Source organism: Haemorhous mexicanus, chromosome 4 (genome assembly GCF_027477595.1).
Source record: "Haemorhous mexicanus isolate bHaeMex1 chromosome 4, bHaeMex1.pri, whole genome shotgun sequence".
In the NCBI taxonomy this organism is placed as follows: Eukaryota; Metazoa; Chordata; class Aves; order Passeriformes; family Fringillidae; genus Haemorhous; species Haemorhous mexicanus.
The window spans coordinates 33,809,248-33,836,319 of record NC_082344.1 but is presented as its reverse complement, the minus strand read 5'-3'; the positions used below and the strand labels follow the sequence as shown (position 1 = coordinate 33,836,319).

General features: G+C 39.9%; 1 protein-coding gene and 1 long non-coding RNA gene across 6 annotated transcripts in view; both read right to left on the bottom strand.

Moving 5' to 3' along the window:
• The window catches only part of TRIM2 (tripartite motif containing 2), a 110,629-nt gene extending 93,913 nt beyond the window's left edge, over positions 1–16,716 (bottom strand). For 2 of the 5 annotated variants that reach the window (XM_059844398.1, XM_059844400.1), the window contains exons 1-2: positions 16,432–16,716; positions 14,207–14,336 (exon numbers count right to left, since the gene is read on the bottom strand). The gene's annotated coding sequence lies outside the window, so the exon portion shown is untranslated. The remainder of the gene's footprint in view (positions 1–14,206; positions 14,337–16,431) is intronic. The other 3 variants (XM_059844399.1, XM_059844397.1, XM_059844396.1) reach the window with 2 other exon arrangements.
• Positions 16,717–20,946: 4,230 nt separating this feature from the next.
• Positions 20,947–26,620, bottom strand: LOC132326358 (uncharacterized). The gene is made up of 3 exons (XR_009486220.1): positions 26,193–26,620; positions 24,173–24,306; positions 20,947–21,082 (listed from the first exon to the last, which is right to left on the bottom strand). It is a non-coding gene; the product is annotated as an uncharacterized LOC132326358 (long non-coding RNA).
• Between the last annotated feature and the right edge of the window lie 452 nt (positions 26,621–27,072).

Below are 27,072 nucleotides of genomic sequence, written 5' to 3'. Positions count from 1 at the left end.
TCGTGAAGGCTGGAAAAGGTCTTCAAGATGTCAAGTCTAATCTTTGACCAAATAGCACCATGACCGCTAAACCAATAGCACTAAGTCTACCTGTTCTTTTAAGTATTTCTAGAGAGAGTGACTCCACCACTTCCCTGAGGAGCCTGTTTCAATGTTTAAACCATTTCAGTGAAGAAATTTTTTCTAATACCCAACCAAACCTCTCATGGCAAAACTTGAGGCTATTCCCTCTTTTCCTGTCACTGGTTGCTTGAGAGAAGAGACCAACCCCCCACTTCTCTACAACCTCCTTTCAGGCAGTTGTAGAGACTGATAATATTTCCCCCTAAGTCTCCTTTTCTCCAGGCTAAACACCCTCAGCTCCCCCAGCTACTCCTCACAGGACTTGTGCTCCAGACCCTTACTCAATCTCATTTCCCTTCTCTGGACACACTCCACCACCTCAATGTCCTTCCTGTAGTGAGAGGCCCACAACTGAACACAGGATTTGAGGTGTGGCCTCACCAGTGATGAGTACAGGGGGACAATCACTGCCCTGGTCTTGCTGGCCACACTATTGCTGATATAGGCCAAGATGTCACTGAACTTCTTAATACATCCGACCAGGGACCAGCATCTCCAGGTCATTCACCATCAGGCAGCTTTCCAGCCACTCTGCCCAGAATCTGTAGCACTACCTCAGGTTGCTGTGACTGAAGTGCAGACTCAGCAGTTTGCCCAACTGAAACTCATACAGATGGCCTTGACCCATTGAAATGAAAAGTAATAACCTCATCTGTGCCTCACTACTTTATCCAGAAAGAAATTCAGATACATAATCACTAGCATTATAATCAAAAAGTCGGAACAATTCTGCCAGCTCCTGTAGAATGGAGGGGTTTTTATTCCAGCAAAAAATTATATGAATTTCCATGTTTCTCTGCTAAGATCTGGATTGTATCTACTGACATAATTTTGGAAGAGTGAAAAAGTGCTGCTGAATGTGTCTCATGGCCAGAGAGCACTGCAACCAAGAGGCACAGCACGGCTTCTTAGCTGTCTCATGGAAGACCTGTTTTTCAGTGCTCCAGGTTTTGCCATTAGTGACTTCAACCACATCTGGAAAAGCCAATGTATCTAGCAAGAGCCTCTTCAAGACAGTACATGCAGCGTCCTGTTTGAAGTGGTCTACCCTGCCTTTATTATTAAATAAAATTGTTTGATTTGCTTACAGTTACTGCAGGACATAGTAAGAGCAGGTGAAACTGAGGCGCTGCTTTAACAGGGAAAGGTGGACCTGTAAAACGGAAGTCAAACAGCCTTGTCCACTGTCCTCATTCTCCCTGCATTTTAGTATTTTGACACCATCATCATAACCAGCATTCACAACTTCTCCACTTATCCCTTTCAGACTAGGGAGCCCAAAAAAGAACAAGAAATAGTTACCTTTAGGTCTCCTGCTTCATTAACTCAGCATGGAGACAGCTTGTCACTTGCTCTGACACCATTTGTGCCCTAGAAGTTCTGAACTGAAATGGATGTCTCCAGACTCCAGGGACATCCAGAGGGAACTTCCTACAGCACTGCTTACTTGGAATGTCTTTATAATTGTTAAATACAAGGAAAAAAACCACAAACCAAAACTATCTACCAAGACAATTATATTCCAATGCAACTGACACATCCAGCTAATTACACTTTTTAATGGCTTTATCTCCAATTTAGAATGAGTTAAGCAACTTTCTGGGCATGTAGGGGTTTGAAGGATAATGGAAATTATAAATTCACTCGTTCAAAACACTCATCAGCAATCTTTTCCAGCAGTTCAGTCCAAATCAGCTATTTCAGTGCATTACTTATAATTTAGGAACCACACACTATGCCATGCCTAAAAAAATAAATTCCTAGAGGTAACTAGAATGCTTCATAAACCACTGAATTAAGACAGAGATTGTTGCAAGAGGGAGGAAAGAGCTGCAAGGATGTATGTTAGCAGTATCTTTTATCTCTTTCAGGTTTTGCAGAAGTCATTCTCTATGTACCAGTTCCTTGATTTCTAGAGGTGAATAGACTCTAACTTGGTAGGAAGGAACCAAAAATGTCAGTCTGCTTCTACAATAATTTTCTAGAGATAATTATTTAGACACATCTCAGATAACCCCAGCACCTGAAACTAAAATTTCAACTCATAAAAGTCCCAAACTTCCTCCTGTTCCCAGACTGAGCCTGAAATCAGAGAACAGAAAACAAACCCTCAGTTTTGCAGCATAATGCTCTCATACCCACTCCAGAGATAGGATTCTGCCTTATCTGCCAAGCTTTTTTTTTTTTTTTTTTTTTTTTTTTTTTTGGCAATAGCTCTCATTGTATCCTTCAGTCTGAAGCCAGAAAATTGAAAAATGCCACTACTTGTTTTGCCTTCTCCAAATACAGTCCTGCTGCAGTGGATGACATCCATAAAGGAGTCCTTGGTAGAAAAATGTGATAATGTGTGGCTTTCGATTGCACCTTCGTTCCTGAAAGCAAGAAAATTTTGACAAGCTCCTGTACTCACTGTTTTCTTTTGGCTACTTCTATGTTGAGCCTGAAGGCACTTCACTGACCCCATACAGTGTCTGATACTGGTGCCTGAACTTAACTTGTTAGGAACAAGCACAATTTTTACAGGCACTGGCAGAACTGGAATTCCTGAAACAGATACTACACACCTAAAAGCAGAGCACTTGTATTGATATTTGAACATCTGTCTCAAATTAATAGTCTTTAAGCAGATTCACAGTAGCGTTTCAGTGTATACAGCAACACTCTATTACTCAAGGATATAAATTTTCCATGTACAATCTGCCATGTGCAGACATGTTTCTGCTTTCTCAGCTCAGATGTAGCACCATATGCATCTAAATATCTGTGTGCTAGGAATATTAGATCCTTACTGATCCTATTTTGCTGAAGAACATCATGTATCCTCTGTATAAAATCAGTTTCCCAGATTCTGCAACAATCAGCAGTTTGCCCAAGCGAACAACTGCTCTAATAGGATTCATTACAGACAAAATGAGATTGAAATTCCATTGCTGATCAGTGAAAAAAAAGCAAATTCCATTTTATTCAGCCTGAGCATCTTATTTGTTTTGTATTCCTAGAAAATTATATGTCCTGGGAAGAATATACATTTGTCAGGGAACAGCCTGTCTTAAATCTCTGTTTTGAGCAGTTAGTGGCAACTTCTCTCCTTTTTAAATTAAGGAAACTCTAGTTCTATTTTCCACAGAAGCATCATTTTCTTGCTATGAACTATCTGCACCGCAGTATAAAATACTTTGAGATTTACATTAAACTAATCAATAGTTAGGTCTAATTAAACTTGCTACTTTAATTACGTAAGTTGTTGCTTTTAGAGACTTTATGAAAACATCAGAGATGATAAAGACACTTTCATTTCATGCTCTCTTAACCCCCTAAGCCTTTCAATAATCCCTTCAGTACAGATGTCCATTCTGGCACCTGGTGGCTTGATGGCTGCACTAGAGTCAATTAAACCTGGCCATCTTGGCCACATTCAGGATTACTGACTACCAGAGAATGTCATGGTCATAACCAATGCCTGACAAACAACTGGCTGCTGGCATCTCTTCTACAGAGCCCCACCTTTCTTTTCTTGCCCTCTCCCTTCTTATAAGTGCAAACAATGGATGCATAGCAATTACTCTGTGTTGCTGGGCCGCTTGGAACAGAAATTGTACCACCATCTTTTGACTGTAAAGAGAATTACACCTTTAGGAAGCCTCCCTTCTATATTAAGTCCCTGCAGGAAGTAATTTTTAATTCACTGAATGAAACATACAGATCCATTTAAATGGGGAGACACAAGATGAACAGTGCAGGGCATGAGCAAAGTCCTTTACAAAAAGCAATCTGGTTTGAACATATTCTTAAGAAGGCCCCTAATTTTGGGCAATCTATGTATACCCAAGAAAAAATACATTAACAGTCTTAAATGTGTCGGCTCTGGTGCATTTATGTCTATTTCACATGTCCTAGCAAACAGCTTGGAAGCAGCCCATTATGACAGCTCCATGTTTCCTTTGGCACTTCCAGCCTGTGACTACAGCATGCTCAGTTCTTGGGCAGATCAGTACAGACTGAAGTTGGTATTAAATACAGACTCGTTGATGATCATTGAGCAGTTTATAGCTACATCAATTCAGAAGTGACAGACAGTACCACTTATGGAAATGTACAGTGATCTATGCAAAATTATTACAGTTCCTAGGGAGGTTTCATACTGAATCAGTTAACTATCCTTATTGAAAGTCTTAGAACCAAGGATTCTTACATTTCTATGCCTAGACAAAGTTCTTCTGGAACAAATCAGAAACACTTTGGAGATGCTCATAACAGGTATTCAGAGGTTGGTTATGCTACTCAGTGCTCGTACACAAAATTGGGATATTTTGAAACTAAGTCAAAAGACAATACTGGTATTTATGGGCAATTGCAGATGCATTCCATGTATTTATAAAAGGTAAATTGCAAAGCACTGTAAATAAGCAAACATATTTAAAATCCAAAGCAATATGTTAAAAGGTACACTCTCCGTTTGACATTAAGAACAGTTTGGGGAGTGGAGTGTTTAATAACATTCCTCTGCATAGCAACAATGGTTCTGCTGGATATCTGACAACAGAAACACTGGTTTAATATGCTGTGATCTAACAACAGCATTTTTGCCAGTCCCTGAAAAGAAACCACTGGCATTTTGGGTGTGCATTATGGCATGTGTGGTTTAGTGTTGCTTAACCATTTTATAAATTCAGGGAAAATTTTGGTTTCAGTGAAGTCAATGGGATATTTGCTAAAGGCCTCCATGGATTTGGGCTTTCATACCTAATGTTTAAGAAGAGGGGCTGTGGTCTGAGGAAGAGGAAAGGAGAAAGTAAATAAGTTTGTGGCTTTTTTTCCATTGCAAACAAAAAGGTCACAATAAACACTAATGAGTAAAATCCAAGTTTTTGGTAAGATTTTTTTCCCCTATCAGTTATGCCATGCTGTACACAGTTTTTAAGCAATTCTCAATCAACTTATCTATGTATATACGCAAAGAAATTGGAAAACAGTACATAAATGTACATAGGCTAAAAAGTCAAGAGAGGTGCTGTTTTTCATTTCCTTCTCTCACTAGCATAGATCCAATAATATTCAGTCCCTTGTGTGTAGCTGGAATTACATAGGGTAATAAAGAACAGAGTAGAGATACTAATTTAAAGACCTCTTTTTGTTCTCACACATAATGTTATAGAGCTTACAAAATAGTGGTGAGGGATCTTCACAGTGACATTTCATTCTGATCTTTTATCTAGACCCTTTGTAAGAGATCATATACCACAGTACTGAAATACCTAGCTCCCTCACACTGGAAAACCAGGGCACAGACTCAGCATTTATTCCTGCTGGATGGAGGGAATGCATCACTGCTAAATAATTCAACAAAATCACCTTTCATCTGAAACCACCTTGTATGTTCCATACTCCTCAGCAGCAATGAAAGCACTCCTTCCCTCCCCCATGACTCCCTTAAATTACATAGAGTCTACTTTTATCCCGGGTATTTATAAATAGAGCATGAAAAACAGTTTTTCTGTAACTAGTAACAATGTTTCTTTAGTTGTACACAGCACCTAAAAAGTTGATCACTGTAGTAAATCCTTTCCATCTGCTGGTTCAGAAAATAAATTGTCACTGGATCTCTCAAGGCCTGGGAACCCTTGATCTCAAATCTTCTGTCTTACCAAAGGTGCTGGTTATTGACACAATGAGCCTCAAGAATTGGAAATGTACCTAACTTTTGATCTCTCTTACATGCCTGTAGCTGGTAGTACTGTTGGTATAAGGATATGGCTTTGTGAAAAGCTACATACTGAGATTTGTGCATCATCAGTCAGATGCAAGAATGCTTATCTCACAATGGGATTGTCACGGTTTGAGCTTGGAGTAATGCTAGTGCTCTCTATGAAAATACTTCTCTGGTGTCTGCTGTGAGATGTGATCAGAAATAGAGCAAAGCAGGCTCTAGCTTAGGAGTAAAAGGGAAAAAAGTTTATTAACTTACAACTCTAAAAGAAACACACAGAGATCAGGATGCAAACTTTCTAAAAACAATCTTCTTTTCTTTACTAAATTTCTAATGCATTCACTCTTCAGATCACTCACTCTTAGTTTAGCACTATTTTTCAGATTATTAATTTTCAGTTCATCAAGGAGAGAGGAGTCTCTCTTGCACTATGGGCTTCTTCAGGAAACACAGTTGAAACTTCTTGTGTTTTTATGTCACACGTGGCACTGCTCGGAGATCTGCCATCGTGACATCTTCTTTCTATGCTCAGTGTTCTCACTATTGTGCATGGACTAGAGCTGCTTCTAGGGTTTTTTTTTTAAAGGGTGCTTTGCTCAGTTCTAAAAAAAAGCAGTCTCTTACTTTCGGAACACTTCTCCTCAAATTTCACTTTTTGGGGTCGAGGGGCTTTGAGAACAGAGATTACCTTCTTCTCTGGAGATGGAGGGGCACTAACTACTACTCTCTCACTCATCATCTCTGTTCACGCTACTCTTTTACATCACATCACTGTACTCTTTTGGCTCTAAGCCATTGCCTCCCCCCTTAAATGCAGTTTCTGTGTCACAGGAAAAAAAAAATGGTTTTGTCTATGGCTATATAAAAAAAGTTTGGCTAAAGGCGACTCTATCACTTCTTCCTACTTAAGATTCTTTTCAGCTTCTCTCGTGGCCTATTTCTTCTTATCTCTGTCTCTCCTTATTCAACTCGAGGAGGAATTAGCATTTGCGAGGTTTCTATCATCTAAGAAAAGTGTAAATGTCTCAGGCTCTGCTTGTCTAGAACTCTCCCAGCTGCCTTGCCGGCACTGAAACCCCCCCCTCTTCTTCACTCTGGCCGTGCTATCAAATTTTCAAGGTGGCACAGGCACAGACACTAGTGCTCTCTCTCTCCTGAGAGGGCTGCCCGATGTTTCTCAGGGTTCTTCTACCTTTTGATCTTGCAGGGGTTTTCACTTCTTTTTCTCTGCCTAAGGCCTGGAACTTAAGAGACTTTCTCCGGAGTTTTCAGCTTTTAACCCCCTGTGTTCTCAGAGGCATATCCATGTTCTCAGTGGCTAAAATAGGTGCCAATATTCAAATATGAGCACTTATTGGTTTGACTACAGCATTCTAAAAAACTCACTTCTTCTCAAACCATGACAGGGATAATGATTCATTTAGAGCCCAGTGAAGGAACCAGCCTGAATGTCAGCTGGAAAGGAGAAAACTGTCTAGTTAACATCTGAAATACATCAACATTTCTACAATAAGGTGAATCGTTACATGTCCTGTATGAAAATATTTAAGCTGACCCCGAAGAAAGTGATGAATTACAGGAAAACATTAAGGAAAAGAGGCAGAATGCTTGAATCTGAACAGAACTCCAAGAAAAGTTTGTCCACTTACCACATGCAGGCAACCCATAAATATAGGGGTTTTTTTCAGGGACATTTAAATGCAAACTAGTGGGCTTTGTCCAAGAATTAGATCCCAGCCATACAGCACCAAAGTATTCTCACTGCTTGCTAGCTGAAGATGAGCTTAAGTAAAGGTGGATATCAAGACTTGCTTTTATTCCTTCTGGCTTGCTTATACACCTACTAACTTTGCTGTCCATACTTGGCTTATGTAAATATATTATCCTTTGATTTATCTTATGAGGGATTTAGGTTAACTGGCAATAAATACAACATTCTGCTCTGATGGGTGTGGATGATCATTAAGACAGGGGTATTGGAGCCATTTTCAAAGTGCCCAGTCCCCACCACTATTAATCATACAGACTCAAGAAAAAGTTTGGAGGATTTCCTTTTTGTAAGCTGTTCTGCCTGCTGGGAAGCTCGCAATCCAGTGTTAGTGTGAAGAACATGTCATCCCCAAAGATTAGCACTGGCTGGAGATGTCCCAGCATGCAAGAGACCTGTAGGGAGAATGCCAGGACCATGAATCAAACCTCATCAATGATTCATGACAAATGACTCTATCTGGGCCAGGCAGCAGTAAACAAGAACCTGATGTGTACAAGTACACTCCTAAACAGCATCAGAAATGTTTGGCACAACCCCTGAAACTGAATGTTCCTGTTCCTTGCTCACCAATGACGAGATACTTCTCTCTCTCAAAGAGTAGTTAGCAAACCTAATTCCAATGTATGACAAGACTGCAAAGCAGGCAACAATTTCCCATGTGTCACTTCTTTAGGGGCATTATTAGCTTACTTATCATCACTATTCTTTTCTAAGATTTTTCAATACAATACAAGCATTCAGACAAAAATAAAGTTTTCTAAAGTTATATGTTGTAGGCTTCATGAGTTGCAGCTGTATACTCTGTCTTATGCTTGATTAGAGAGCTCTTTTCTAACAATTTTGGATTTTCCATTCACAATACTCTGCAGAAATATTTGTGGTAACATTTGAAAGTGCTCAAAATGAGTATTCCTTCCTATTTCAATAAGAACTTTTCATTAGACTCCCATTGAAAAGACCAATACAAGCAAAACAAAAATCATTTGCATAGAAAACTGATCCACAAAATAGCAGTGTTCACTGCATGGACAGCAATATTTCATGATTTTTAATTTTCACAGAAACACTTTTTGCATGCTCAATTACTGGCTACAAGTGAATTCTGAGATTTCTCTACATGCCACAGCATGAAAGAGATGATCTACATTTGATCCTAAATGCCTGGCAGGTCTGCGCTCTGATATGCCTTTGTCTCACATCCCATTTTTCTTCAAAAACTCAAACTTCTTTTTGAAATGTGCCCACCTTATGCATATGTTTTCAAGCCCTTATTCTATACCAAAAATACCTGGAAAACAAGATGACAGCATAAGGAAAGAAAGCTATGGTTACTTTAAAATGTCAGGGTTGGCAGCATATTCTGGAAAATGCCAAAGGGTTTGTGGAATAAATTCCATTTGGCAAGTTTAGAGAGAAAATAATCCAGCTGCTTTCAAACACCAAATGCACCACTAAAAAGTGGTCTCTAAAATTCCCAAAACATCTTAAATCAACAAAACATACCATCCTCCTACACAAAACAAAAACAACAGCAACAAAAGAACCTCAAAACACTCCTATTTACATAGACTTCAATACTAGCTGAAGTATGTCTGTTACAGGCAGTCTATCAAAGAATACACTTATATGTAACAAAGGGCATAGAGTTGAGGGATTTTCTGATGCTTCAGGCTATTGCAAAGCTAGGCAAAAAGATGAAAGCAGTCATGCTGATGAAGGACCTGGGATAAGAAATCAGGCTGAGCCATGAGATGATTGGTATCCTTTGCAAAAGCACCTCTATCCCCTTGATTACAGTCCTGCAGTGACCGTATCGTTGAACAGGAGTTACTGGCTTAGTGTTCACGGAAGTTGGCTGTGACCTTCTACTACATTTAAAAGGTCTTTGAATCAGATGCTAAAAGAACAAGCACCATCTATTTATGCATCCTCTTCCAAATTTAAGCACAACCTGTTCAACTCCTTCATGACATGCAGGGCACATAGAACACACTCCTAGTAAAACTGGAACTTAGTCCCTTTCTTATTCTTATTCTAATTCTGGAACCTAATTCTATCTCCTATTACTATTGTAATAGGAGAGAACACCCAGAGGACCCTCTGCAGAAATGGCAAGAATACTGTTCTTTTAATTTTACAGAGTCTGTAGTTTTAGGCCGCTGCTCCTTATCATTGCTCCTTCAACAGAATATCCACTGGCACAGGTTCCTAGCTCTCCTCACAGCTACAGCCACATGGCAGAGGTTTATAGCCTGCACAATCCAGCAACTCATAAGACTGCACTCCAAAACAGATTTGCAAAAAGGGCTGGCCCTAGTGAAGTGTGAACATATTTTGTTTCATTTTTAAATTTAATGTTTCCCAGAAGGTTTGAAGTCAGCCATACAAGTGAAGGTAAGGTAGTTTCCAGTAAATAAAAGACAAGTAAGCCACTGGAAATTACTGACAGAATACTAGTCAAGGACAACAGTCTGGATGTCCAAAATGCTAGCATAGTGTCCTATGGAAAGAGTCCTCCTGGTAGGTAACTAATAATCAAAGGTAAGAAGCAAAATGAATAAACATTCTATTGAAAGTTCCTTTCATCTCTCCTTATCTCCTGATAATTCTCCAGTTTGTGAGGAGCTTTGAAACTCACATTTCAAGGTGGTAATTTCCAGTTAGTCTTTAAAAAGATAAGTATCAAATATAAGCAAAAGCAGTTCAGTAACTCTGCAGTATGAAAAATAAACACAAACTTTTCCATTACTAAACATACACACAAAGAACATTAAAGAGACTTGTGCTGAAGTGGCTGGAGATAGAAGGCACATATTTGGCAGGCAACATGACTAAATAAGAATAAATGGCTCCACATTTTCCAATTAAAATGGGATTTACTTTGACTGATCTGCTGCAAACTAGTCTTTTTGTCCTTTATCAAGTGTTTTCCCTCAGCTCGAAAGGAAGCAGCTAGGGAAAATCATGCTGTGCTTGTGTACAATTAACTTAGCCAAGCAATGAAACATTCAAAGAAGAAAGAGAACAGCCCTGTCTGGGATATGCAGATTTTTGTTCCATGCTTACACAGTGCTGAACATTCAGTATGGTCAAAGCACCATAGCTTCCAATATCTGTGTATTTGTTATATCCTATTAACATGTCAACTCCATAGTCTCTATTTAAAAAAAAAAAAAAAAAAAAACAGAGTGAATTACAAAAACGATAACATCATAGAAAGTTCTGTTTGGCAATCAATATTGGCACTGGGGTTTCAATATCCAAAGTGATGCCTGTGAGTGCCTATGGATAAAGTTGTTTATTTGTTATAATTATATATTATATGATATGTAATTATAAGAACCATCCCACTTATCAAGGGTCTGTGTAATTTTTTACACATTATCTCAGCCCTAAAATTTCACATGCTCTATTGGACATTTCATCTTACACTTTCTCCTTGAACATATATTTTTCCAATACTCTACTTGGCCTTTAATTTGCCAGCAGTTGCATTGTCAGGAAGAAAGCAAACAAACAGAAAACATCTTACTTATATTACTTTTCACATCCAGAGAAGAGCCACAGAGCTGGGGAAGGGTATAGAGAAAAGGTCCTGCAAGGAGCAGGTGAGTGAGCTGGGGTTGTTTAGTTCGGAGAAAAGGAGGCTCAAGGATGACCTTACTGCCTGCTACAACTGCCTGAAAGGAGGTTGTAATGAGCTGGGGGTCAGTACCAATTTGAATTGGCAGGGTTTATTCTCCTGCACTAGAATAAGATACTCTTAGAAAGTTACTTTAAAAATTTAAAACACCACTTACCATACTCATGAAGGACTAAACTGGAGTTGTACCCTTTTTATTAAAAAAGACCTTTTTATTTAAAACAGTATTGTTATATTGCAAGTCTTGTTCTGAAAAGATCTTTTTATGCTAAGGTGTTTGAGGTACCTGAAAAGAAATCTTTTGGTCTCAACAAAAACTTAGCTGAAAAAGCAACTCCTCTTCTAAAAAATGTCATTTTTCAGCTAGAAACAGAGGAAACCATTTCCAAACTAGTTCTTTCTATGGCCTTCACTGTGCTAGAGAATAAGATTATCATCTAACTGTAACCTTGTTCCTGCCTGCAAAAATTTGAGTGCCCATTTAAACTGAGTGAAGGCTTTCAGTAGCCAGGCCTGTTAAAATGGAGTGTTTGCTTCTGGCATGTACTTTCTTAGCAGTAAGCAGGACTAGTGACACACAAAGCTGTGTCAGTGGGCGAAAAAGCAGAAGCTAGTACATAGAACACTGCGTGTTCTTCATTATTAATTAATGCATTTCTGTAAGTGTTGACATCGTTCTGACATCTTTGAGGTCCAATCCTGACATATTTGCACTACAGCTGAGCACCTGACTGCCATGATGTACACATGAAAGAAGAGCAATGACAACAGCAGGGGTTTCAGCTCTGACATTACTCAGGCACAGGCAGAACAGAGTTTTGTGCAGCTTCAACCACCATACAACACCTACTTTCAGCCTGCCTCAAGTTGTCTGGGGCATCTTTCCTTTATGATGCCGGCATACCCATATAGAGGAAAATACAAATCCTTGGGCATCAGGCTCTCTGGATCATTCACCATACCATCCAGCAGCAATACTGAAAACATCAGATCTTTGTAGAAAAAGTGAACTTCTCTGTGATTTTGCTTCCCAGGGAATCAAATATAAGTATTTTAGTACAATATCTGATCAACCAACTTTCAATAGAATAACACTTGAAATTAACTCCAAATCTATGTCAGTTCTATTCTATTTAAAAAATCTACTTTTTCCTTCTTTTAAAGAATTTCATTTCCCTTGTTGCCAGAACTTGTGCTTTGCCTTAAGCTAGTCAAAGCACCCAATTCTTTATAGTTTTGCATTCTTCTCCTCCAGGGACATTCTTCTGTCAGCTCAGCAAGGCCTTTTTCATTATATATTCTCTTTTTTTGCTTTTTTTTCCTCCCAGGCCTTCTCACTTCTGCGCTCATATTTACTAGATACAAGCATATCTTTTACCTCCTCACTATTACTTTCCTTGGGTTTCTTTAATCCCTTCTATCCCATTTCATAAGGAATACACTCATATTGCTTACTTCTCATCTCCATGCAGTCACCAACGTGTTCCATCTCTTTTTTCTTTCAGTCCTTTTCCTCCTCAGCCTCTGTTCCTAACACTGCCAAACTGATATATTTTCTTGCGTCCGCAGGCTGTAGACAGTTGGGCATTACTCATTTCTTTAAAGTCAGCATCCATTCAGGAAATGGGGTTTGTAATTCCATTAAATAACTCCATTAAATTGAACTCCAAATTAAACCCAAGAATTGCTGTCTCACAGCTGTTTGAGACCAAGAAGATGCCACTGTGGATACAACCTGCTCTTAGGAGACTTAAAAATCAGGCATTACAACATTTCATCAATATTAACCCTGTACTGATCTTTAGAACAACTGCAGTTAAAATCTTCCATTCTGATTGACATAACTTGAGTGACTAAAAATTTCATTTGTTTCAAAAGCCTAACCTCAGTCCTGTGAGGAGGCATTGGCTACAGCAGTATGATAGCAGTCATATCCAGACTCATCTCTAGACAGGTGAGGGAGCAGCAGGTGTAAAATCCAATGGGACTCACTTGGCAGAACAAAATTGAGAGGTCAATCATAAGGAGAAAAACTGCAAAATCATCATCTTCAGATAGAGCTTGCTTAAATATTCATGGAACATAAGATATCCATCAGTCCCACAAAATTTCAAGAATTAGAAGGCACCATTAATAAATTGTAACAGGTAACCCTAATGACAGGCATACATATGTTTTCCTCTACCTATGTTTATCCAACCAAACCAGCACAAAAGCACGCATTAGATGGAAAATCATCTCAAAAGCATGAAAGGAGGTTTACAGATTCTGACATCCCAGACCAAGACAGGTGCAGAGGGAAGAGTCACCATTAGGTGAAAGCTACTGGTCTCAGCTTGGCTGGGCAGGAGAGAAAAAAGAGATGCTATCAAGTACAGGCAGAGCAGCTCTTCAGACAACAGTAACCAGTAGAAAAGGTGGTTTTTAAAAGACAGTTTAGGATTTGGCTGTGGTCTTAACACTTGGTCTTAATGAGCTGGACTGAACTTACTCCAGCAGAGTTGTGCTTAAAGCTGCTTTTCTGGACAGAGGGCTGCTATCCTGGTCTAATTGAAATAATTCCCTGCCCTCCTGTAATTAACTTGGGTTTGGGGTTTTGCTGTGAAGACCGCTATTAAAAAGCAAGCTGCTTAGTGGTAGCAGTACTGTTTGTATTACAACAACACCTCTAAAACCTAGTCATGGCTCACGATTCCAGTGTCCTGAGGCTGTACTGACAATGAAGAAAAATCATGCACACCACAAGATGGAAGCACTGCGTCTTTCTCTAGCTTGGCAATATGGCTCAGCATTTCAAGTTTGTCTCTTTGTGGACACATGACTTCCTGTTGACCACTGAATACTGGCCTGGGAACCAACCCATAATGCTGAAATATTATTCATCATCTATCCAAATATGAAGCCACCTTCCTCAAGGTAGGGTCTGCTGCAGGGAGAGCAGGTGACTACTGTAGGTACTTACATGGTTCCCATCAGAGCAGCACTGAGACAGTTCACTGTCCCTCATGTATTCATCATTACAATGCCTCCTCTGTAAAGAGGTAACCTAGGTCCTGAGACACCTTATTGACAAAGCACCGGGCCCAAGATGACTTAAAAAAAAAAAAAAAAGAAAAGAAAAAAGAGTAGAAACTAAATAAATTTTCCTGGTGGCCACAGAGCTCAGAGTCTACTATTCTCTGAATGACTTTTCCTTACATCACACTAGGTTTCATGTCATATCAAGTTTAGATACAAATCTTTACACAACACATCTAATTTCTTTCTTTTTAAGAAGAAAAGCGTAAGGTAGTGGTATGCTATCAAAAGACCCTAAACACTACAGGGTTTCATAGCTTTAAAGGACTGAAAATTATCTTAAGACTTCTCTATTATCTTAATCATGTTTCATCTATAACAGTCACATCATTTCACAAATAGCTGCTGTATAGTATAGTATTTGCACTTGCACTGCATTTCCTCCACATTTTTCATACAGCAGCAATATTACCCTATTTGAGGGGATGCTGAAACCCAAAGAGAACAAATAAAATTTCACATAATAAGTGAGTAAGTGTTCTGAGTCTGCAAGAAAGCAACCCAGCATTAGAGAAACATCATGGGAGTCCTCTGTCTCCTTTATCATGTTTTGTGTTTGGCATGACAACAGTGGGGACCACTGTTGTCATGCGTGGTCTGCTGGGCTGGAGCTCCAACAGCCATAGACAGACAGTGAGTCTGTCAGTGAACACACCATGAAGCAGAGCTTTAAGCAGCCAGAATAACATTGCTTAAACAGCAGAAAGGGAAGAGGTGGTTTGAAAGCCAGCAAAATACTCATGCACAATTATGAGCCTATTACTTGAATTTGCAATGCAGCCTTGTGAGCTGAGACTGTCCACAGAGGAATAAGTATTAGGTGAGGGTGGAGGACTAAATGGTAGCAAGTTGGCCCATTTAGGTCTTAATTAAAGGAATTTCTTGGTATGAACCAAAGTTTGCTTTCAGTCTGAGCGCCTCCCAGATTTTGTTTTCCACATGATTGCTCTCCCTACGCATAGAAAAAAATTTTTGGCTGACTGGAAAAGCTTTCTCTTACTTTTTGATTCAATGCTCAAACACTTTACTGCTCTTTCTTGTCCAGTTGCATTGGTCTTTGCTTTCTCACATTAACCCCCCACCCACACTTCCTTGTCCACCATTTTTGTCTGCAGTTAATAGAAAAAAAACACTATGAACTAAAATTGTGGTGAATTGAGGAAATAACAGTTCTGAATGAAACAGTCTAACACCTTAAGAGTCAGACACAGTGAGTGCTGATCTAAATGCTAGCCCATTCCTTTATCTAACCATTCACCCCAGAAGATAACTATGCAGATCATATCAGAAAGCACAGTGCTGCAAACATACTGTGGCTGCATATTTACTGGGAGGCACTTGAAGAAGTTACTTGCACAATCATGCATCATTGGGTTCAAGATAGAGTTTAAGCACTGCTTATACCTTTCAGTTCATATCCTGTTATCTTTGTCAGCATACTAAGAAGATTTTAAATCTCCAGACCTTCCTTCATGTCTAGTAACAGGTTAGCCAAAAAACCTACTAAAAGGCTATGAGAAAAATATTTTACATATATGTTAACATCAATCCTACATGCAGTAAAACATAATAAAACTGCAAGAATAGTCATTACTATTCAAAATATTTTACTATCTATATATTTCAGGTTTCAAACCCAAACATTTTAAAAATAACTGCTCCTTAAAAATTAAGCACATGGTAACTTAAGTGTAATCTTACTTTTTGAAACTTTTTTTGTATATAAAATATTCCAATGCTTTTGTAAATGAATCCCAGCGATAATGAAACAAATGCCATGAAAACAAAGACAAAGTAGCTTATGAGGCAAAATAAGGAGTCACTGCTGAGTTAAGCCATTTCCTTCGTGAGCATCTCAAAACAAACAAAAAAGTGTTGTACTATTCTATATGTCCGACATGCAATTTTAAGTAACTCTCCTATGAAACTGTAGACAAGGAGAGCTCAAAAACCACTAATTAATTCTCTCATCAATTTATGCTCTGTCTCCAGTGCTGTTTCTCTGCTTTCATACCAAGAGGAAGAGGCAGGTTTACAGACCACACTCAGCTGCAGACAAGAGGAAATAAGCTTAATTAATCATAAAGAAAGAATTTGTTAAGTACCTACCTTCTCCTCATTTTCTTGTTTCCAGCTCCTCTGCAGTCTTCAGCCTTGCAAAACTCTCCCATTCTGTGTGACCCCACAACAGATTCTTGAATGATTCATTGTGGCAAGCTTCCTTCTGTTCAGCTTCAGATTAGCTGAGGTGGAAAAAAAATTAAACAAAGGAAAAAAATAAAAAGTGAAGGCACTGACAAGAGAAACTAAATTATTAAGAAACACTGGATCTGGTTAAGGCAGTCTGTTCTTCCACCATGACAAAGAGCTAGTTTAGTGATTATTGACTTTGGCTGTAGGTCACTAGGGTACTAATGCCAGGAAGGCAAAAGGAATCTTGTCCCTTGATAGGATTTAAAGGTAATCTTCAGGAGAAAGAGTGAGAACAGCTAGTAGCATTTGAGAGTGTGATTGCTAATCCAGTAATAATGCATGACTGATTTATTAACTGTTTCACTTGCAGAAACAAACGGAAAAAGATTCTGCCAACAATCTGCCATTCTTTGCTGGAGACCACATTGTCTGAATCCCTTTCTTAGAGCAAAGCTGTGGCAAAAGCTGAGCCTGTGCACTTCAAAATGAGGGATTAATTTCATTTTAATGCATAATCCTATATGCTCACAGAGAAGCAAGCGCTGCAGAGAATTGTTTAAAAGCATGCAGAAATATCTCTAGTGTGTTGTATATGTTTATAGACAAAGAGGAAGAAATATTTCTTCATGCTTTTTTTTCTCTTGTTTATCACATCAACAGTAGCTAAAGTAGATCACATGAACAAAGTTAGCCATTACTGTTTCCCCTACTTCTTCCCCTCCACCACCAAATCCTAATTCCATGTGTGACACTGCCACAAAAACAGCCAAACTGCATGTTGTAGGTGACATATTGTAGGCTACTCTTCAACTGGACTATGGGGCCTTGAAGAACACTGGAGCCTCTTATACAAGAAAACTTTATTTGTTTCAAAAGGATTACAATCCAACCAGACACCCCAGTGAAAGAGCTGCATTAGCAGCTCAGACAAAAATCATTCATTCACAGCATTCTGTAAATTCCCATCCTATAGGCACCTATTTGTATGTTGCAATGATACATGCAGGGAAAAGACTTGTTGAGTTCTACAGTGGCCCAAGTACAAACATTAGAGGCAGAAATGTTCACCCTGAAGGGTCAGGTGTGCAACGCTCAGCTGCCACGTACCCAGGTCCTTTACCACAAATAGCATTGAGCCTTTTAAGTTGAATTCACGTCTCACTTTCAGAATTCTCCCCTAGTCAGGTATCCCCAATTACATTTATTCCCTGTTATGGCTTTAAGAGAGCACTGCTTTTGAAAGAAAAGCTATTAACATTTGCATTATGTCTTCATGCCAGGAGAACTTCTCTGACTTGTCAGTTTAATTGTCAATTACTTTATCTACCAGATATCTCATAAAACAAGTCAATATATGGGTCTTGGTTCAAACAATCTGCATTCAGTATTACAAAATAAGTGAAATTTGTTAACTGTCAATAAACAAAATAAATAAAAGGACTAAACCAGAAAGAATCCAGGGTAGAACAGCCTATAAGAAAAGCCAGAATTTCTCTAGGCCCTTACCCAAATCCATACATCCAGAGCTCTCAGCCTGTATGAACTCTGCAGCAGTTAAAAAACATTGCTGAGCCTTCTACCACATTTTTAGCTCTTCAACTTCTGCCTTCTTCATTTAATAGAACATGTTATTAACACTCAAACACAACCCACTGCTCTTCATAGAGCAAAGTCCCCTCCATTCCACAGTCCATTTCCTGGATAATATGAACAAATTGGCTTGAAAGTAGGTAGAGTGTTGGAAAGGACAGTAGAGTAGCTGGACTAAGGCCATCAGCTGTACAAGGTGTGCAGCCAGTGTGACATTATATGAGGTCTGAATAGAAGCATCGCCTGCAAGCAATGATAAAGATTAAAATCCCACCAAAACTGGGTCACCCTTTTTCTTTTAAATCAATGTTCTAGGGAAGACTTGAGTAAGAAGCTGAGAACAGTGTGCAAGTAGAAAAATATTTGCATAATGGTGCTTTCTCAGCAAGTGCTCTCACTTGCACTGTGGGCAGTTTCACTGCTGATGTAAGAGCCCTGCCTAATTCTGCACCTCACCTTGCTTTGGCTTGTACTGTGTCACGTCATATTGTGCTACATCTTCACAATTAATCTCAATGACTTTTTCATACATATTTGGACCCGTCCTCTGATAATTTATGAATCCTGGAAGCTGATCTGGATGTCAGAACATCTACTCAAATCATGTATTTGCTTACCTTGGTTAAGTAGTGACCTTAAAAAGCAGTATAGAAATAACAAATTGTCTCAAGATGGCCATGTGTCATTAAAAACTGGAATAATGGCATAACATCAGGAAGTTTTCCCTCCACTTCACAAGCCTGATTTTGTCTAAGGAAGGGAAAGAACTGCAAATAAATAGCCATGGGATATCTTAGCAAAGGAAGGTACAAGAGCAGGGCACATTTCAGGTGGAACAAAGATTTCAAGTCAGTGAGGCAGTCTGGCCTGTCACAGTCTAAAGACAGGAACCTCACATGGTAACAGGTTAAGTCAAGTTGAAAACTTATCCTAATAATCTGGTTTCCCACAAAGTATATTACCCCAAAACGCAATTACAATCCCACTATATTTTCTTTAGTACAAAATTATCTGTCAAGAATTAAAGTGATTTAGTAGGCATGTAACTATTTTGTAGAAATTGACTGAAGTCTAAATTTGATTAAATTTCAAATAAGGACTTGCTTACTTTTCTTCTTCAGTACAGATAATATATTTTTCCTTACTTAGCTGGTACATATTCAGCACCAGACTAATTTAAAACACTGAGACTGTATCAACTGTGTTCTCTGTCCAATATTCTAAAAATACCACACTCTTCTTCCCTTTCCCCCCCATGCTGATAGAAAGTAAAATAGCCTTTTATTGTACTACCTTTTATTTGAAGCCTCCACACAAACTGTTCCTTCAAGGCCTTTAATGCCTTCAGAGGAGGAAAGTCATAAATATCCCTTGGCTGTAGTGCCTGATATTTGACAGCTCATGATGGCTATTCTAGGTCAGTACCAGAGTCCCTGGTAGTGCCAACCAATCTCAAACACATAGACACAAAACATTAAATTAACCAACATAAACACTGTACTATCTCAACACCAAAATATTTAAATGTTCTATTCCAGGATTCTGTATATTATATTATATATATTCTATGTATATAAAATACAGAATATAGAATACATACTGTATTGTATTCCATTCCAGGACACTGTATATATGTACATGGTATGTCATGTACATGGTGACTTTATCTTTCTTTATCAGTCCAGTCATAGACTTGGACATGTTATTTCTAACCAAAAAAATCACATAGGAAAAAATAGCCTAGTCCATTGCAGTGAGTACTGTACCACCCAAGAACTGCAGGTGGATAATTTGCAGTTCACTCTCGGGTCTGAAGGATTACACTGACAGGAAGAGAAATTGAAAAGGTTGTCGCTCACAGACCTGTCAGTTTCTTCCTTACAGAAAACACTACATCTTCAGGGTTGAACAGTCTTCACACATAAATCTTAACAGCTCTGTAAACATCTGCATGACGTTCATCAATTGCCCTTCCTTGCCTTCTGTCACCAGCAAAGTTTGGGAAGACCTTGTTTCTCTCACTGGAGAGTGACTTTTTCTGAAATAAAAGTCGATGTCATCTCTTTGTTCCCCATCTAGAAATAGAATGAAAGAAACATGGCTAGTTATTAATCTAATGAATTGCCTTACCAGAGACTTTTCTTTTCTTCCTCCATTTTTAATGCACTTTACTGAATTTCACTAGCTCCCTGAAGTCTTTGTCATTTGCTCAGTGCTTTGAAGCTGTAGCACAATGCAAGACAGGGCAGAGATACTGATCACACCTCAGTACAAACTGATTCCACAACCAGCCATCCCAGGATGGCTTTTTGAAGCAGCTGTGTATACATTATGTCCTAGGGACAAACCTTACTTTTTTTCCAAAGAGCAGTTTGGAGTCTGATTGTCACCTCAAGACTGTCCATGTAAATGAGAAATTATTTCTATTAGCACTGAAGAACAACAAGAGGCAGGGTTTAGTGAGATTCACACAAATCACTCATCACCCTTTCAGGCAGGACCCTTTTTATCCTTATTCTGTACAGCAGGTAAGCAGCTAGCTCACATCACCCTGACCTACAGCAGGGGTTTCTAGGAAAAAGAAAAGAGGTGGGGGAAGGAGAGAGAGAGAAACAGAATTATGCACAGAGAACCCTATCTGCTAATCAGGAAGAAAAGACAAATCAAACTAAAAAGATCCATGACCCAGAGGAGGTTCTCACATTACCATTTACAAAATGTTACAGCTTTGATCTCTAATCCATATTCTCTCATTCCTCCTCCTCTTTTTACATCTGAGCAATTATTATCTCTTATCTTACTTGGAGCTAGAACTGTGAGTCTGGGGAGACCAGATCTTTGCAAAGTGCGCTTTATCCTTTTGTGGCAGCATTTAAAAGACAGATTTCCATAACTGCATTTTTCTCTGAGAGCAGGATTCCTTTCCGGATGCAGCAGGTAGGGCTAGCTCTCTGTCATAATGGAGCACTTGGAGACTCTGGACCAGAAACTAGTGCAGAGTATCAGTATATACATTTTAAAACCCAAGAGAGCCTCTTCCCTCTTCCCTTATTTTAATGTAACTGATGGAGTTTCCCAGGATCTCAATCAGTGTTTCCTGCTTTAAAGTCCCCAAAACCTTAACCAATCAACCAACCAAACACAACCCCCTCACACCTGCAACTGAAATGTCATACAAAAATTAACCTCTTTTTCTTCAGGACTTACAGGGCCAAATTCTGCTTAACGAGGCTACCCAGGCAAACCCGAAGAATCAGTGAGTTTGACCCCTGGCATTTTATTCTCTGCAACAAACCAGCTAAAGGTCACACTTACAAAGATGTGCCTATTTCATCTGTGCTATGAGTGCACAAACAAGCATGGGAGAGAGAACGGGAAAATGTCAAGAGAAGCAAATTTTCTGAGTAGACAAAATTCAGGAAAAAATATATAGTGAGGATAGATTTTGTCTGAAGAGGGGCTAAACAACCCTCATTTCAAATAAGAAGTTGTAAGATATTTGATTATCCTGCTGATTCCTTAGTGTTGTGACTTTGAAAGCAAGAGAAAGGGTATACAGTGGAAGGGGGCAATGTTTCCTCTCCTATTACACAAGGAAAGAGAGAAAGTGAGCTCAGATCTATGCTTCACTGCTCACAGCATTTTCTGTCTGGCAGAGATACTGAGGGAAAACATTTAGGGGTATGACATCCACTGGCAAGGAGGAAGCTCATCATCTGCCTCCCTTGCAGCTGCTGATACTCAGCCAACACACTCCTGCTCTGATGTCAGTGGTCTAAATGAGGGCCATACTCTAGCTGATAGTTTAATCTCAGGAAATCTCTGCTGAATTATTAGCAAGGCTCTGACTCCCACAGCAACTGCACACAGCTCCTCAAGCACAGAGGAGATTCACTAGCTTCCGATTCAGGCAGGGAAGAGTCTGCAGCTATTGAACACTGCTGCAAACTTACTTTCAAGACAGATCTGCTTACATCTGTTCATCACTACCATGAACCCTCAATGAACAGAAGAATATTTTCCAGTCCCTCAAGAAATTTGAGCTGGGATATGTCAGTAATAATTACTAAGTGAACAAAATGTCACACTGAATAAAAATACTCAGAATAAATGAAAATACTGTAACAGCATTTCATCTTCCCCTTTACTGTCTGGAAAGTTGAAATCTCTTCAGCTTTCAGAGTCTCTTGTGGATATAATAATTTTATATATAACTGGAAGACTTGTTCATGACTCATTTGCCTGTATTACCAAGTGAATTTTTTAGTCCAAAAGCCAGACATCCATTATGCAGGCTGCTAAATGATTTACACTGATTGAGCACGCATGGTATGCAGCTCTTGCAAATCTTATATGCTGGCTGTATGGAGAATTAATGCTTGCTGATTATGCTCCAAATAGCAATGAACCCAATTACCTAAGCCACTAACTCTCAGCAAGGAAGCCAGAAATGCAGCTATTGCTTCAGTACCTTAAAGTAATATTTATTGTTTGGATCTTAACTACTGTAATTTGAAGTAAATAGGAGATTGACATTAGTGAAGAACACATCCGTTAGTTCAAAATCACCTCTTTTAATGACCATTGTTAATTCCTTATGCTCTAGTGTTTGTATTCCAGCCTAAGGCTTTAATCCACACCTGGGAAAGTAGACAAGAATCCAGCTACTCTGGGAATCTGAGTGACTTCCCAGGTGTAGCCACCAAGATAAGAAGCCTGAATAAAAGGGCAATTTTCAGAGAGAAACATAAAGACACTTCTTAATCATCTTGTGGTAAAAAAATGACTTCTATCATCCAGAGAGGCAGAATGAACTTTGGTATGAGGAACGGGTACTAATGACTGCAGAAGAATCACCCAAAAAGATAAAAATCTTAGCTGAAAATAATATGTGGAGGTTACCTAGTTAAAATGTTTTTCACATAGAGCCAAGTCCATGATAAATACTGAGATTCTGGGCCTTTTCCACTTGAGGGTCAAATGTGGATTAAGCGATCACATCTCTGGCTCTGTTTCCAGCGCTCTGCCACCCCCATGGGAATTACTTTTTTTCCCATGTCATAATGGAACTTTCCTTGTGGCAACATTTCAGTGTTGCCCATTATCCCTTCATTGTGCACAGCTGGGCACACCAGCTGTGTTACCCTGTGACAGAGCTGAGCCATCACCACAGACACCCTATGCAGAGTAGTGACAGCAGCAGGCCTGGGGTATGGGTGCAAGACCAAAGGGACATCAGCACCAGAGGAAACAGCTGCAGTTCTACAGATCAGGAGCAGCTACAGATTTAGCCAGGAGCTTCATTTAATAGCTCATATTGCATTTCAGAGCTCTGACGCACACGCAGTTGACTGACGTCACCACACAGCCCTGCATCCAACATGCTGCTGAGTCTGTGCTTCAGGGAAGGACTTAAAGCTAGGACTGGAATAACAGGAAAATCAGGGGAGGTTGCAGAACAAGCTTATTCTTTTAAGTTCACAAAGCACCTGTCACACAAAACACTTCTCTTTTTCATGAGCACAAAAGTCACACATTGTATCACAGAATTACATGAAAAGGCCAAAAATTACCAACGTGTCTGAAATCACACCTCCCTCCTCTTGTTCAACAACCACATTATTAAGACCAATGGCTAAGTGTCCTTTCATTTCAATCAATATTGAAATTTGCTGTCTAGAGTCAGTAAGGTTTTGGCTCCTGTTCCAAACTTCTATACCCACAAGTACAGTCACTACTGCAAACCACCCTGATGCACAGCTCAGGAGATTAAGCACAAATGTAATCTCCTAAATTTAGCAATATAATTCCAAAATTTAGAAAGCTAAATTTAAAGAAAGGATTTTTTATAATTTAGATCTAAAAAACCCCCTCCTAATTAAAAGCCAAACAACCCCAAAACCCCCTCTCTAATTAACTCTCCATTTTGCATGTGTGAATCTTTGAGCTTCCAAAACTCTCAAATGATTTTTAGAGATATTAATGGATAGGGCTAAGCCATACTGTGAAATCTAAGATGGCTGCCTGCACCTATCTGTAGGGTTGGGTAATGGCAAACAGTGCTCACCACTGGAACAGAAGTTTCCCAGTTATCAAAAGGTACAGCTCCAATTGCAGAGAATCAGGCAAAGCAGAAGGAAATTAATTATGAAACTCCTCTTCACAAATGCCATTTGAGGATTCAATTCATATCCCTTTCTCCTGGAAAGAGAGATAAGATTCTTTGGAGGATCATTCTGGAGACCAGTTTATCTGTCCATTCTTTCCTACCCTACATCTTTCAGACTACTTTGTGCAGTGGCTAAAAGGGATGATATGAACAGATGGCTGTTTGCTCTGATAACTGTGTCTGTTCCTAGTCAGATTAATTGGTTACAACCCAGTTAAAGATTAGAGTATGGTAAAATGATACAGGCAGTCCCTCAGTTACTCTTTACTGTCCATATGAAGAAAATAAAATACACCCATAAGAATGAAAATGGAGTTCCAATACCTGCTAGGGATTATGCAAAACATTGCCATAGAAAAAGTACAGTACTTACCTTTCCAGACTACAGTTTTAAAGAGTATAAAATTTACAGGAACGTGAAGGTCAAATAGAGGTTTAAAGACACAAGATGTTCTTGTGGATCAACAAATCAGAACAGTATCAGTGTCATGATTACTTTTCATTTATCCGGGCCTTTGGCATCAAGCTGCTCATGAGACTTAGGGGCTGCAGCAGTATTTAATTTCATACCTCTTCTGATTACATTGAGAAGAGATTCCCCTTCGAACAACTGGGAACATGCCAGGAGACTGAAGCATTGTACTGATACTCACTGAAGAGGAGATTGGGTTGACATCAGTAATTATAACCCTCAGTGCATGGCAAGATAATGGCAAAACCCGTGCAAGGCAATCAATAAAGAATGAAAGGATGAGAACATAAGTAGGGCTGGCCTGTCTGATTATACAGGAAATAGACACCAGCTCACAAACCCGATTGCACGCTCTGAGACTGTGGGATTGATTACCAATGGTTATGATGGAAGTGCAACCACTTCCGTAGAGAGCTTGACACAGAGCTGCAGGGCACTGCACTTTAAAAGGCAGCTCTTACCCTGCAACAATGAAAGCACAGCACATGCACTCAAAAATGGCTAACTTGGCAGACTCACAAAGATGCTGGAGGAACATTATCAGTTGAGCCAGTTTCTAGTGGGATTCTGCAGGGTTTCATCCTGGGTGCACAGCCCATAAAAAGCAGGCTTTTCCTCCCTCTTCTATGAAATAAAACCTTACCTAGCATATACATGTTTGTACATCTGATGCATACACATGTATGTTTAACATCCTAAACTGGTAAAGAGTAAAATAACTTGATAATAAGTAAGTTCAGTTCAGTAATACATAGCACACAAGCAAATCCAACACAATAAATATTAGAATAGCAAGTATAAGCCTTGCAGGACAACAGTGTATTCTAGAAAGCACAGAACTTAAAAAGAATTTTTAAGACAAAATTAAGACACTACAGACACATCTGAAGAAGCAAAATGAGTGTGCAGCACAGTCTCTTTTTTTGTGTTGAGCTGCAGGGGAAGACAGCAGTGGAAGAAGAGCTTGTTTCTCAGATCTTTGATTAAGAACTTGGGAGGAGGTATAAAGCACCACAAAGAAAAGGTGAGAGCTCAAGAAAATACTTTGCAGGAGAGGCCTATTGGGCTCCAGCTGTTTGGGCTATCAAAAGGAAGACTAAAGAGATTAATCAGTTACACTATATAAATCCTTCAAAAGGAGAAAATTAAATTAGAGAGATCTTTAACACAGTAAAGAAAGACACACACACACACCCCCCCCCCAGAAAAAACTCTGTAGTTCAAGCCAAGAAAACTAATTTGTGAAATCAGACAAAGGTGTAATCTACAAGGTGATTAACCAAAGCAGCAAGGTACCCAGGGAGTTTTTTCATCTTTGCTTGGTGTTGCCAAACCAAGACTGAATCTCTTCATGGAGAACATAAGCTTGAGACTGACTCTTCAGTCAAAGGGGGGGAAAAACTGACATTCCGCCAAAAGCACCAGTTCTCAGCCGGTGGTGCTCACCTGTAGTTTCCTTCAGAAGCTGGATGGTCTCGGTCTCGCTCACAGGGCTGAGATCCAGCTCTGGTATCACTCACCAAGAGGCCGCTAAGATTCATCCTCTCCCACCAGCAAGTCTCAGGTTTCTTTACTTCCCTCACTCCACGTACCTTTCAGCAGGTTGGTGAGCAGGCATGACCATTTTTTAATGCCCGTCACGAAACACAAAATTTCGTTTCCAAGCCAATACCCAAACCCCGAGGGAAACGCACATCACCCGCGCGATAAATAGCCCTAAGAGAGACTTTAACCGGCTCTCAACCCCAGCCTCATCTCTTACTCTGCTACACTGCCTGTGCCATGCCCTACGTGTGCCTCGCACTCCCTTCCTCCCACGTAAAATTCGGGAATGTGCGGGAATTCACACGGCACGGCCGCCGGCCAGCAGGGAATGGCCCTCGGCCGCGCGCCCGCCGCGAGGCCTCTGGCGCCACCCAGCGGCGGCCGGGGCCGGCCCGGCCGTGAGGGGCGGGCTCCGGGCCGCCGGCCTGGGGCCCCCATAAAACTATATTTTCCTAGCAGCACCTCCCCAAAGATCCGGCAACATCCCTTTGGGGGCGTTTATACCCCAGGAGCAAATCTCCAGAGCCGCCCAGGGCCAGCTGGAGTGGAGCTTGGCTGCGGCACACTGCCACACCCCATTCGCTAATTAACTCTTGGCCAGGCTCTCCTCTCCCCTTAATGAGCAGGAGGGGGAAAAAACCTGCCAAGTGCTCTCTAAAGAGCTCCGTCGATGCCATCTGCTAGCGGGAGGCGATGGGGGCTGGCCGCCTCTGCTGGCTTTTCGTGACCTTTGTCGTCGCCGAGGCTGCAGGCGCCCATCGGGGCTGGCCAGGGCAGCTGT